The sequence below is a fragment of the Notamacropus eugenii genome, chromosome 6 (assembly GCF_028372415.1).
Source record: "Notamacropus eugenii isolate mMacEug1 chromosome 6, mMacEug1.pri_v2, whole genome shotgun sequence".
Lineage (NCBI taxonomy): Eukaryota > Metazoa > Chordata > Mammalia > Diprotodontia > Macropodidae > Notamacropus > Notamacropus eugenii.
The window spans coordinates 7,947,517-7,957,470 of NC_092877.1; the positions used below are offsets into that span (position 1 = coordinate 7,947,517).

The 9,954-nt window shown below is 41.9% G+C and overlaps 1 pseudogene; it reads right to left on the minus strand.

Moving 5' to 3' along the window:
- Positions 1-413: 413 nt before the first annotated feature.
- Positions 414-1,540, minus strand: LOC140511096 (nucleolar complex protein 4 homolog; annotated as a pseudogene).
- Positions 1,541-9,954: the final 8,414 nt, after the last annotated feature.

A 9,954-nucleotide genomic window follows, 5' to 3' on the forward strand; every position in this document is an offset into this window, starting at 1 on the left:
AAGTGTCTGAGGTCAAATTTGAACTTAAGTCTGGTACACTGTCACTGTGCCACCTAGCTGTCCAAGACTGAAGAGTTAGGCAAGAGGACACAATGTGAAAGGCTCTAAATTTTCAGTTGTGTCTGACTTTTCATGACCCCCCATTTGGGGTTTTCTTGGCAAAGATACTGGAATGCATTGTCATTTCCTTGTATGAGCTCATTTTACAGAAATAGAAACTGGTTAAGTAACTTACCCAAGGTCACATAGCTAGTAATTGTCTGAGGCTGGATTTGAACTTATGAAAATGCTTTATGCACTATGGAGCCACCTAGCTGACCCTTCCATTTACTTTGTATTATATCACTATGTCCTCCTCCTGATGTCATCGGTCCTCTTTGAGAATGAAGGGTGAATAACAATATTGTATATATTCAATAAGCAGGGAAGTGTGCAGAAGACAAGAGCATGTCTGCCAGTGGAAAAAGTGAGCTCAGTACTTTAAATGGAAAAGAGATGGACTCAGATATCTATAGAGCTTCTGATAGAATTCAGGGTCCTTGAGATTATGCTGATGAATCTGGTTAATGAGTCCTTTTAAGATCAGGAGGCTTATGGCACCAGCAATGTCATAGGCACTCATGTGGAAATCAAATAATCAAGAAAGAGGCCAAGGAAGACTGATCCATGTGGAGTGGGATGGAATCATGCATAAAGATGAACATGAGATTCTTGGAGAGACTGATAGGCAGCATTTGTGCTTAAGAAATGGAACCACGTATCTTCAAAGACAGGGTTGTGTTCCTTCTTCAGCAGCATTGTGTGCCTCACATGAAAACTAGAGATGTCACTATGCTTAAGCTCACAGCCAAGATCAGAGGAAAGGTATTCTAGGTGTCTCCTGGTGTGTGTTTGGGACCCTGGCCACTAAGTCCACAGTGGCCTGCATCCTACAGTACTCCTGGAAACAAGAGATCAGTAGAGATGCATCAGCCTTGGTTGGAATCAGGCCTTCTACCCTAGACAAGTTGATTGCTGTTCATCCTTGGTTCTTGAAGAGGCCAATGACATCATGAAAATAATGTCTTGACTTGCAAGTGAATTTGGATTTAAGTGAAGCAGAGCTGAGCAAAATTACCAGCCTCCCTCTCTGCTCCAGAGTCATTCAAGTCCAGTGGCAAGACACAAGTCGAGATGATTGGCAATGCCCAGAAGACAAGAGCTGCCATCAAATTGGACTTTCTCCAGTGGATGTGCCCTTGCCAGCTGTACACACTTCATGGGTATGCAAAGGACGAGTTCCTTGACCTTGAAAGAATGATTTCAACAATTTCAAATTTCAATAGCTAATTGCAACAGTTATTGCATAGGTTGTCTCATCCATTATGAGATGAGACTTATACTTCTGAAAGGCGCCTCTGGACCCTGCCTTTGGCTGCTTTTTCACCAGACAGATGTCCCATGAAGAGCTCCCTGTGTTCCAGGAAGGTTCTAGGGAACTGGCTGCAGGTATGAATGGTGCTGAGAATGTCATCTTCTGCTCCAATTGTAGCAGCCCCATGATGCTGAATATAGCATTAGTTTTTCTGTGGCCCTTCAGGATGGCTTCTAGCCAATAGCCCAGGCCTACCACCCAGGACTTTAGCTCAGGCTCCTGCTCCTTGTCGCCGTGTGGGTGGTATTTCCCAGCTTATGTCTATGTATATGCTGCCTTCTCATTAGAAAGTATTCTGTCTGAGGTTAGGGCCTGTTTTTGCCTTTTGTATCACCTTTCTCCCAACCACTTCACCTTCACTCCCCCAATTTCCACTTAAATGCATGACTTAGGATCTTTAGTGGGTATTTGCTATTTCTCCCCCACAGTGTTCTAGGTGTTGTAGTTTCTAACATTGTAACTCCTGAGCCCCCACTGGTGTGTTCTTCATTATCAATTGATCAATTGATTCCATAGCTTTTAGAAAAGGGTATTTATTAAGATAGTATAGCAAGAATAACTGCTAAAAAGCATTCTCCCAAATCAGGAAGGGCACTTGTCCCTTGCACACACAGTGTCTGTAAGGAGAATGGGATCAAACTAATAGTACAATAGTAGTGGGGCACATGTGGTGAAAAGATGCCTTCTAACTCCTAATCCTGAGAGTCCTTTCCTCATAAAGTTCATTTCACTGGTGATGGAATAGCTGCTTAGTTGATTAGCCAGGCTGTCTCCTCAGAGGGTACAGCATCTCCACTGTAGGGTTGGCTTAGCTAGGCTTGTTCTTCAAAGAATGAAGTGTTTTCTCTTCACAGGCCATGTGGCTGCCAGACTGTTCCTAGGTTAGGTTGCTCACTTGCTATCCTGCAATCTCTCTATTTCTTGCAATAACTACAAATTTACTGCAGGGAACTCTCTAGACTGTTGACTGATCATTTTCTGACATTTGTGGCTGCTGTTACTGTCTCTGGTGGATCTTACTACTACTTCTAGGCATTCGAGGGACCTCTGATAGGACCTTTGGATCTCTTGATCTCACCAGTTCTCCTGGGCATTCCCTCAGGATACTCACCAACCTAAGATCAGGAAAAAATAAACACAGATGAAGCAGAGACAAGATGGGCTCATGGACACATGACAGCTAGGTGGGGGAAGGAAACCATCTGCCCATGGTTCAAAGCAGTCTTCATTGTGAGACATGACAGAAAAGAAACTAAGGTCTGGGCAGGTATGCACACTCAATTTTAGCCCAATAGTCCTTGGGTCATCAGTGCTTCTTCTGGTTCCTTGGCCAATTAGAAGACTTCTTTATCATGTACTACCAACCCTTGAGTCATCATGAATGGAAACTGGTCCACCAAAGTTTCCCTGTGGTTGGACTGGAAGCAGTAAGAGAATGTCTGAGCATGCTTCAAAGACTAAAATCAGGCAGGGGATGTCTATGTATGTTTCAAGGACTGGCCCCTCATTGGCATGTCCGCCATTATACTTTGTATCCTCAGTGTTTGGCACAGAACCTCTTACATAGTAAATGCTTAAGAAATGTTTGTTGATTGATTGATTCATTGAGGAGGCCCTTAAGTCATGGAACAATAGGCAAGTGATGCATAAAAGGCCGAGACATCCCTGTTGTCCTTAGCCAGACAGCCTAGAAAAGAAAAAAGAAAATCAAAAAGCTAGTGTTTGTTGAATAGAATTGAATGGAAGAAAAATGAAAGGGAAGGGAGAGGAAGAGGAAAAGCTTGCTGCCTGTCATTGGGGTTCAACTGAAACTTTCTCGTCCTGTTGGTGTTTTCTCTGGCTCCCATGACAACTGTCCCCTTGCACAAACCTTCCCGCCTGCTGTCACTAGCAAGTTGACAAGGCTCCTTTGTTGGTTTCCTGAGGGAGTGGATGAAAAACACACTGGGAATTCATCAAAACTCCAGGGCTCTAACTGCTTCTGAATGAGATAGAATTAGAAAATGGCTTTAAATTGAAAACTTAATTTTCAATTAGTGCACATTCAGGCAGGAGTGGGAGGGATTAAAGGACCTGCCACTTGTCTGGATAATGCACTTTTTAAAGAGACATGCTTGCCAGCCATTAGTTTGCTCTTCTCTTTCCCACTACCCTAAGTGTTTCTTGCCCTATAATTTCACAGCCACTCAGTCCCGATCCTGCTGGGTGTTTGATCCCTCAACTGACTTAGAAGCTGATAATCTATAGCTTTCAGTCTATAGCCCTCATGACTGGCTTGGTGGATGTCATTGGGTTGGCAAGCCCTGTAGGGGTGTTACTCAGTCAAGAAACATTTATTTAGCACTTACTAGGTTCCAGGTGAGCATGTCACTGCAACAGACACATCCCCTTCTGGTAGTTTTTGTTTTTCCTCTGTCATCATCATGAACTCAAAGAGTGTGCTCTGTGTGACTTTTGGGCCTCGGGCCGGAGGGGCTAGGGGTGCAGAAGGCAGTTAGCCAATAAACAGAAACCAGAGACACCTGAGGCTTTGTCCCAGGTAGGCTAAACATGGACAGCTAGGGGGTGTAATGTGTAGAGCACCAGGCCTGGAGTCAGGAAGACCTGAGTTCAAATTCGGCCTCAGCCACTTACTGGCTGTGTGATCCTGGGCAAGTAACTCAACCCAATTTGCCTCAGTTTTCCTCATCTATAAATTGAACTGGAGAAGGAAGTGACAAACCATTCCAGTATCTTTGGCAAGAAAATCCTGAAATGGTGTCGTGAAGAGTGGGTTACGACTGAAAAATGACCAGCAAAAGCCTAAATTTTGAGTGAGGAAAACATTAGTAACCCTTTCCCACGTAACAATAACGGATTGTGAGTAGGGATTATTTCATGATTTATACTCATATCCCTAATGTCTAACATAGTGCCTCTCACTCAACAGTCAACAAGCATTTATTAAGTGCCTGCTGTGTGCCAGGCACCGTGCTAAGCACTGGGGATACAAAAAGAGGCAAAAAGACAGTGTGTTTTTCAGGAGATAATGGGGAGACGATATGCAAACAGCTCTGAACAAGATAGAGGCAGGAAAAATTGGAGATGATCAACCGAGGGAAGGCTCCAGAATTAATGGGGGATCCAGAAAGGTTTCTTGTAGAAGGGGGGGGTTACCTTGGACTGAAGGAAGCCATCAAAACCAGGAAGCAGAGATGAGGATGAAGGGCATTTTGGTCATGGGGATCAGCCAGTGAAAATGCCTAGAGTCACCTTACTTGAACGCTTTGTGAAAGGGATAGAAAGGAGACCACCAGATTGCAGGGTGCATTGCTGTGAATGAGATGTTAGAAGGTGGGCAGACAGTAGGTGCTTCAGAAATACTTGTTGATTGAGCAGCAAGAATAATTAGTTAAAAGACCAAGGTCCAGGAGCTGCCAGTGCCATAGTGGTCACTCCCAAAGTGAACTTCTCTCCAGTCACTCCCTGGACTCCACTGGTATTTTTCCGAGCAGAGACCTAATGGTGTTCTTTGCTCTTTCAGCTCTCCACCTCTATCTCCTGCTGCTTTTTATTGAAGGAAAAAAATGACTAGTTCAGTTCAGTAATGGAGAGTGTTTTGGAGTCAGGGGGAGCTAGTTTTGAATCCCACCTCAGATACAGATAGAACACTTGACCAGGAATAAGAGAGACCTGCGTTTGAGCCCTTCCTCAGAACCCAAGACTTAGATGCATGATGCTGGGCAGGTCACAGTAGCCTCAGTCTTAATTGCTTAATCTATAAAATGGACATAATAGTTCCTACCTCACAGGTTGTTGTGAAGCTCTAATGAAATAAGGTATGTAAGAGCACTAAAGTGCTATATAAGTGTTGTTGCTGTTGAGTTGTTTTTGACTTTTTTGGACCCCATTCTGGGGTTTTCTAGGCAAAAATACTGGCATGGTTTGCCATTTCTGTCACCAGTTCATTTTATAGATGAGAAAATGAGGCAAATAGGGTTGGGTGACTTGCCCACAGTCACATAGCTAGTAAGTGTCTGAGGCTGGATTTGAACTCAGGTCTTCCAAACTCTACACCTGGTACTCTGTTCACTGAGCCACCTAGCTATGTGAATACTAGCTGTTAGCATTAATCTTTTTGTTAAGTTAACAATTTCTCAGTTGTGTTTGTTTCTGTGACCTCATTTGGTATTTTCTTGCAAAGATACTGGAGTGGTTGGCCATTTCCTTCTCTATCTCATTTGACAGATGAGGAAACTGAGGCAAAGAGGGTGAAGTGACTTGCCCAGGGTCACACAGCTAGGAAGTGTCTGAGGCTGGATTTGAACTCATGATGTTGAGTGTTCTTGATGTCAGGTCTGGCACTCTAACAACTCTGCCACCTGCCATTATTAACCTTAAATTTCTGTTAATTGTCCTTGTTTTGAGGATAAAATAAGTTGCATGTTAAGCTCTATAAAACCACTTCTCTTCCTTCTCTTTCTTCCTATTAAATGGAGGAACCAGGGCTGACATCTCAAGTTAATGGTGTTTCTAAACACAAAACCAGAACAAACACCTCTCCTCATGCTACCCTGATTGGAATGTTCTCTTTCAAAGCCATATATTTATGAGCTTGGTAGCTGGAAATCATTAATTCAGCCAGCAGAGTAATATATCCATTAGTAGTTTCCTTCTGTCATCAGGTGGCAGTACTTGAATGTGCTGTTTTAGACCTTAAGACAAAGCAGATGTACTTGGGGTAGGGCTTCATCCCCTCCTCTCTGACTCTGCTAAGATGCATGCAAACAGGCTGAGAGTATTGGTAGGGAATGTCCCACGCCAGCAGCAGTCCTGGCTGTTAACCTTCTTCCTGAGGGCGCATGACTTGGATGTTTCTGAATCTTCCCTTGACCTTGGCTCATTTTCTGGCCCTGAGCTTTCCGAGACATGTGCTCTCAGCAGCTTCCTAGGGACCAGTGCCAGCGTCCCTTGCTTAATGCTTACTTAGCTATCTGCCATCTTAGTGGGTGAAATCCGGAGCCAGTGATCATGGATCTCTGCCCAGAGGAGACAAGCTCCCATCAGCCAAGCCTCCCTGGATGCAATCCGTCCCAAGGTTAAACTCTTCTCCAGAGAAACAAACACCTTACTGCTGTTCCTTCATTAGTCTTATCGCTGAAATGAGCCGCTCCACCTGATCGCTTTCCTCTTCCATCCAATCTGGAGCCTTCTGGTCACAGTTTCCAAGCAGTGTAGGATTTAATTATACACATTTGGAAAGGAGGATGAGAGAGAGAAAATGAAGGACCCAAATGCTAAAGAAAAGAGGAGTTTTCCAATTTCTTCTTGGAAAGGTGGTGTGTGTGTGTGGGGGGGGAAGGGGTGGAGATGTTTTCGCAGAACAACTTTTTCATGACAAGTGCCGCTGATTCCCAAAAGCCTGAATAGCATTTGGACTATCTAAGAAACAGAGCTTTGAGTCGTGGAATGCTAGAGCTGGAAGAGATCTTAGAACATAAAATTAGGATGTTAGAGCTAAAAGGAACCTTAGAGTATGGAATGGTGAAAGGGAAAGCAGTATAGGGTAGCTATATTGTTAGGAACTGGGAACGCAGAACATCGAATATTAGAACTGAAGGGAATTTTAGAGCATATGATGTTGAAAATGGAAGGAAAAAACCAGAATGTCTGTTATGATATAAAGGACCTTAGGATATAGTCTCTCAGTCAACAGGCATTTATTAAATGTTTGCTATATGTTAGACACTGCACTAAGTACTGAGGATACCTAAAGGACAGTCCTTGCCCTCAGGGAGCTCCCAATCTAATGGGGGAGACACTATGCAAACAATTATGTACATATAAGATGTATAGAGGGTAAACAGGAAATAAGCAACCGAGGGAAAGCACTAGAATGAAGATTGATTGGGAAAGGCTTCCTATAGGAGAGGAACTTTATCTGGGACTTGAAGGAAGCCAGGGCAGCCAGGAGGAAGTGGATGAGGAGGGACCAAATTCTAAGCATGGGGAAATAGCCAGAGAAAATGCTGAGAGCTGCGTGTCTTGTTCAGGGATCAGCCAGGAGGCTGCCATTAGTTCAAGGAGTACCTGGTGAGGTGTAATGTTTGTTGTTTGTTCTTCATTCTTGAAAGAGGACCCATGGCACCAGGAGGGTGATGTCTTGACTTGCAAGTGAATTGAATTTGAGTGAGGCAAAATCGTCAACCTCATTTTCTTCTCTGGAGTCACTGGACTCCAGTTAATAAGACTTGGGTCAGGAAAACTGACAATGGCCTCAGATGTGGTGGGAGGTCTTTCCCAGATCTCAGCTTGTCTGAGGCAACACCCATTCAGTAATTAAAGGCTAGGTAAGAATGGAGGCAAAAGGAGTGAACTGTGAGAAGACTGGAAAGGTAGGGGAGAGGATCAGATTATAAAGAGCTTTTAACTCCAAAAGGAACAGAGCAAATTAGAGATGGAAGGGAACTTAAGACATAGAATGCCAGAGATAGAATCAATCAAAAAGTATTTATTAAGCACCTTCTTTAGCATAGTTACTGTCCTAGGTGCTGGGGATGCAAGTAAAAATAAAGAGGTAATTCTCTACCCATCAGGGAGCAATTCCTACATCCTAATGGGGAGATAACAAACATATAAAATATACAGAACAGAAATCTAAAGTGAATAAATACAAAATATGCAAATCAGTTAAATACAAGGTAGTTTGGAAATGAGCACATTCCCTAGATGGGAGGACCAAGAAAGACCTCCCTGGAGGTAACCCATTTTCAGGGCAAAATATAATTTGGGGGGTTATCAGGGAGAAGAACAAACTGGTGGTAGACAGAACACAGTTGAACTAACCTTTGAAACATGCTATTGATAGTATATTTCCGTGAGTGTGTTCCATAAGCTTACAGCCTCTCTCTTTTTTTATTGATTAAAATGTTTTATTTTAAACAATATTAGCCATCAACACAATTCTCTAACTTGTTTTGTAATTATTTGCAGTTAAATGAATTTATTTCAACGAATAAAATACCAAAAATTTTTCTTTAAAACAAGAAAAGTAACAAAGAAAATTTTCTATATTTCAATTGTTGCTTCTAAAGAAGATTTAGTCTGCATATGTGAAAGTCAACATATTTCAATTAAAATTACAGCCATTATTTGCTGTTGTAGCTAACTACAATTTTGCTTTCTGTATATACAAAATATTAGTTATTGTCGAAAACAGTGATGCTTCATGAGTCCATGATAATGTTTTATCCAACAAATGAATTGAAAACCAAGTATCCCAACAGCAGTTCTCTTTTTTTAATTTTAAATTATTTTATTTGTTTTCAGTTTTCTACAATCACTTTCACATATCTTAGATTTTTTCTCTCCCTTCTTCATCTCCCCTCCCTCCCAACTCCATCCCCGAGACTGCATGCAATCTTATATGGATTTTATACATACATTCCTATTAAATACATTTTCACCTTAGTCATGTTGCGTAGAAGAATTATGGGAGAAACCATAAAACAAAAGAAAACATAACACAAGAGAAAATGGTCTGCTTCATTCTGCAAACCAATTGCATAGTTCTTTCCCTGGATGTGGAAGGTGTTATGCCTCAAGAGTCCACTGGGAATTTTTTTAGGTCCTTGCATTTCTGTGAAGTACTAAGTACTAAGAAAAATTCCTTGCACACTGTGGTTATTGCTATGTGCAAAGTTCTCCTGGTTCTGCACCTTTCCCTCAGCATCAGTTCATATAAGTCTTTCCAGGCCTCTCTGAAGTCTTCCTGTTCATCATTTCTTATAGCACAATAGTATTCCATTAATTCATATACCACAACTTGTTCAGCCATTCCCCAAGTGATGGACATTCCTTTGATTTTCAGTTTTTGGCCACCACAAAGACAGCTGCTATATTTTTGTACATGTGGTACCCTTTCCCATTTTTATGGTCTCTTTGGGATAGAGTCCTAGAAGCAATATTGCTGGGTCAAAGGGTACGCACATTTTTGTAGCCCTTTGGACATAGTTCCAAAATGCTCTCTACAATAGTTGGATCAGTTCACAGCTCCACCAACAACAAATGAGTGTTCCAACTCTCCCACATCTTCTCCAACATTTATCATCTTCCTATTTTGTCATGTAAGACAATGTGATAGGTGTGATGTGGTACCTCAGAGTTGTTTTGATTTGTATCTCTCTAATCAATAGTGATTTAGAGCATTTTCTTCATATGACTATAGATAGCTGTAATTTCTTCCTCTGAAAACACTCTGTTCATATCCTTGGACCATTTGTCAATTGGAGAATGACTTGTATTCTTGTACATTTGACTCAGTTCTCTATATATTTTAGAAATGAGGCCTTTATCACAGACACTACTGCAAAAAAATCTTTCCCAGTTTTCTGCTTCCCTCCCAATCTTGGTTGCCTTGGATTTGTTTGTGCAAAAACCTTTCAATTTAATGTAATCAAAATTATCCATTTTGTACTTCATAATGTTCTCTAGCTCTTGTCTGGTCAAAAATTTCTCCATTCTCCATAAATCTGACAAATACACTATTCCTTGCTCCCCTA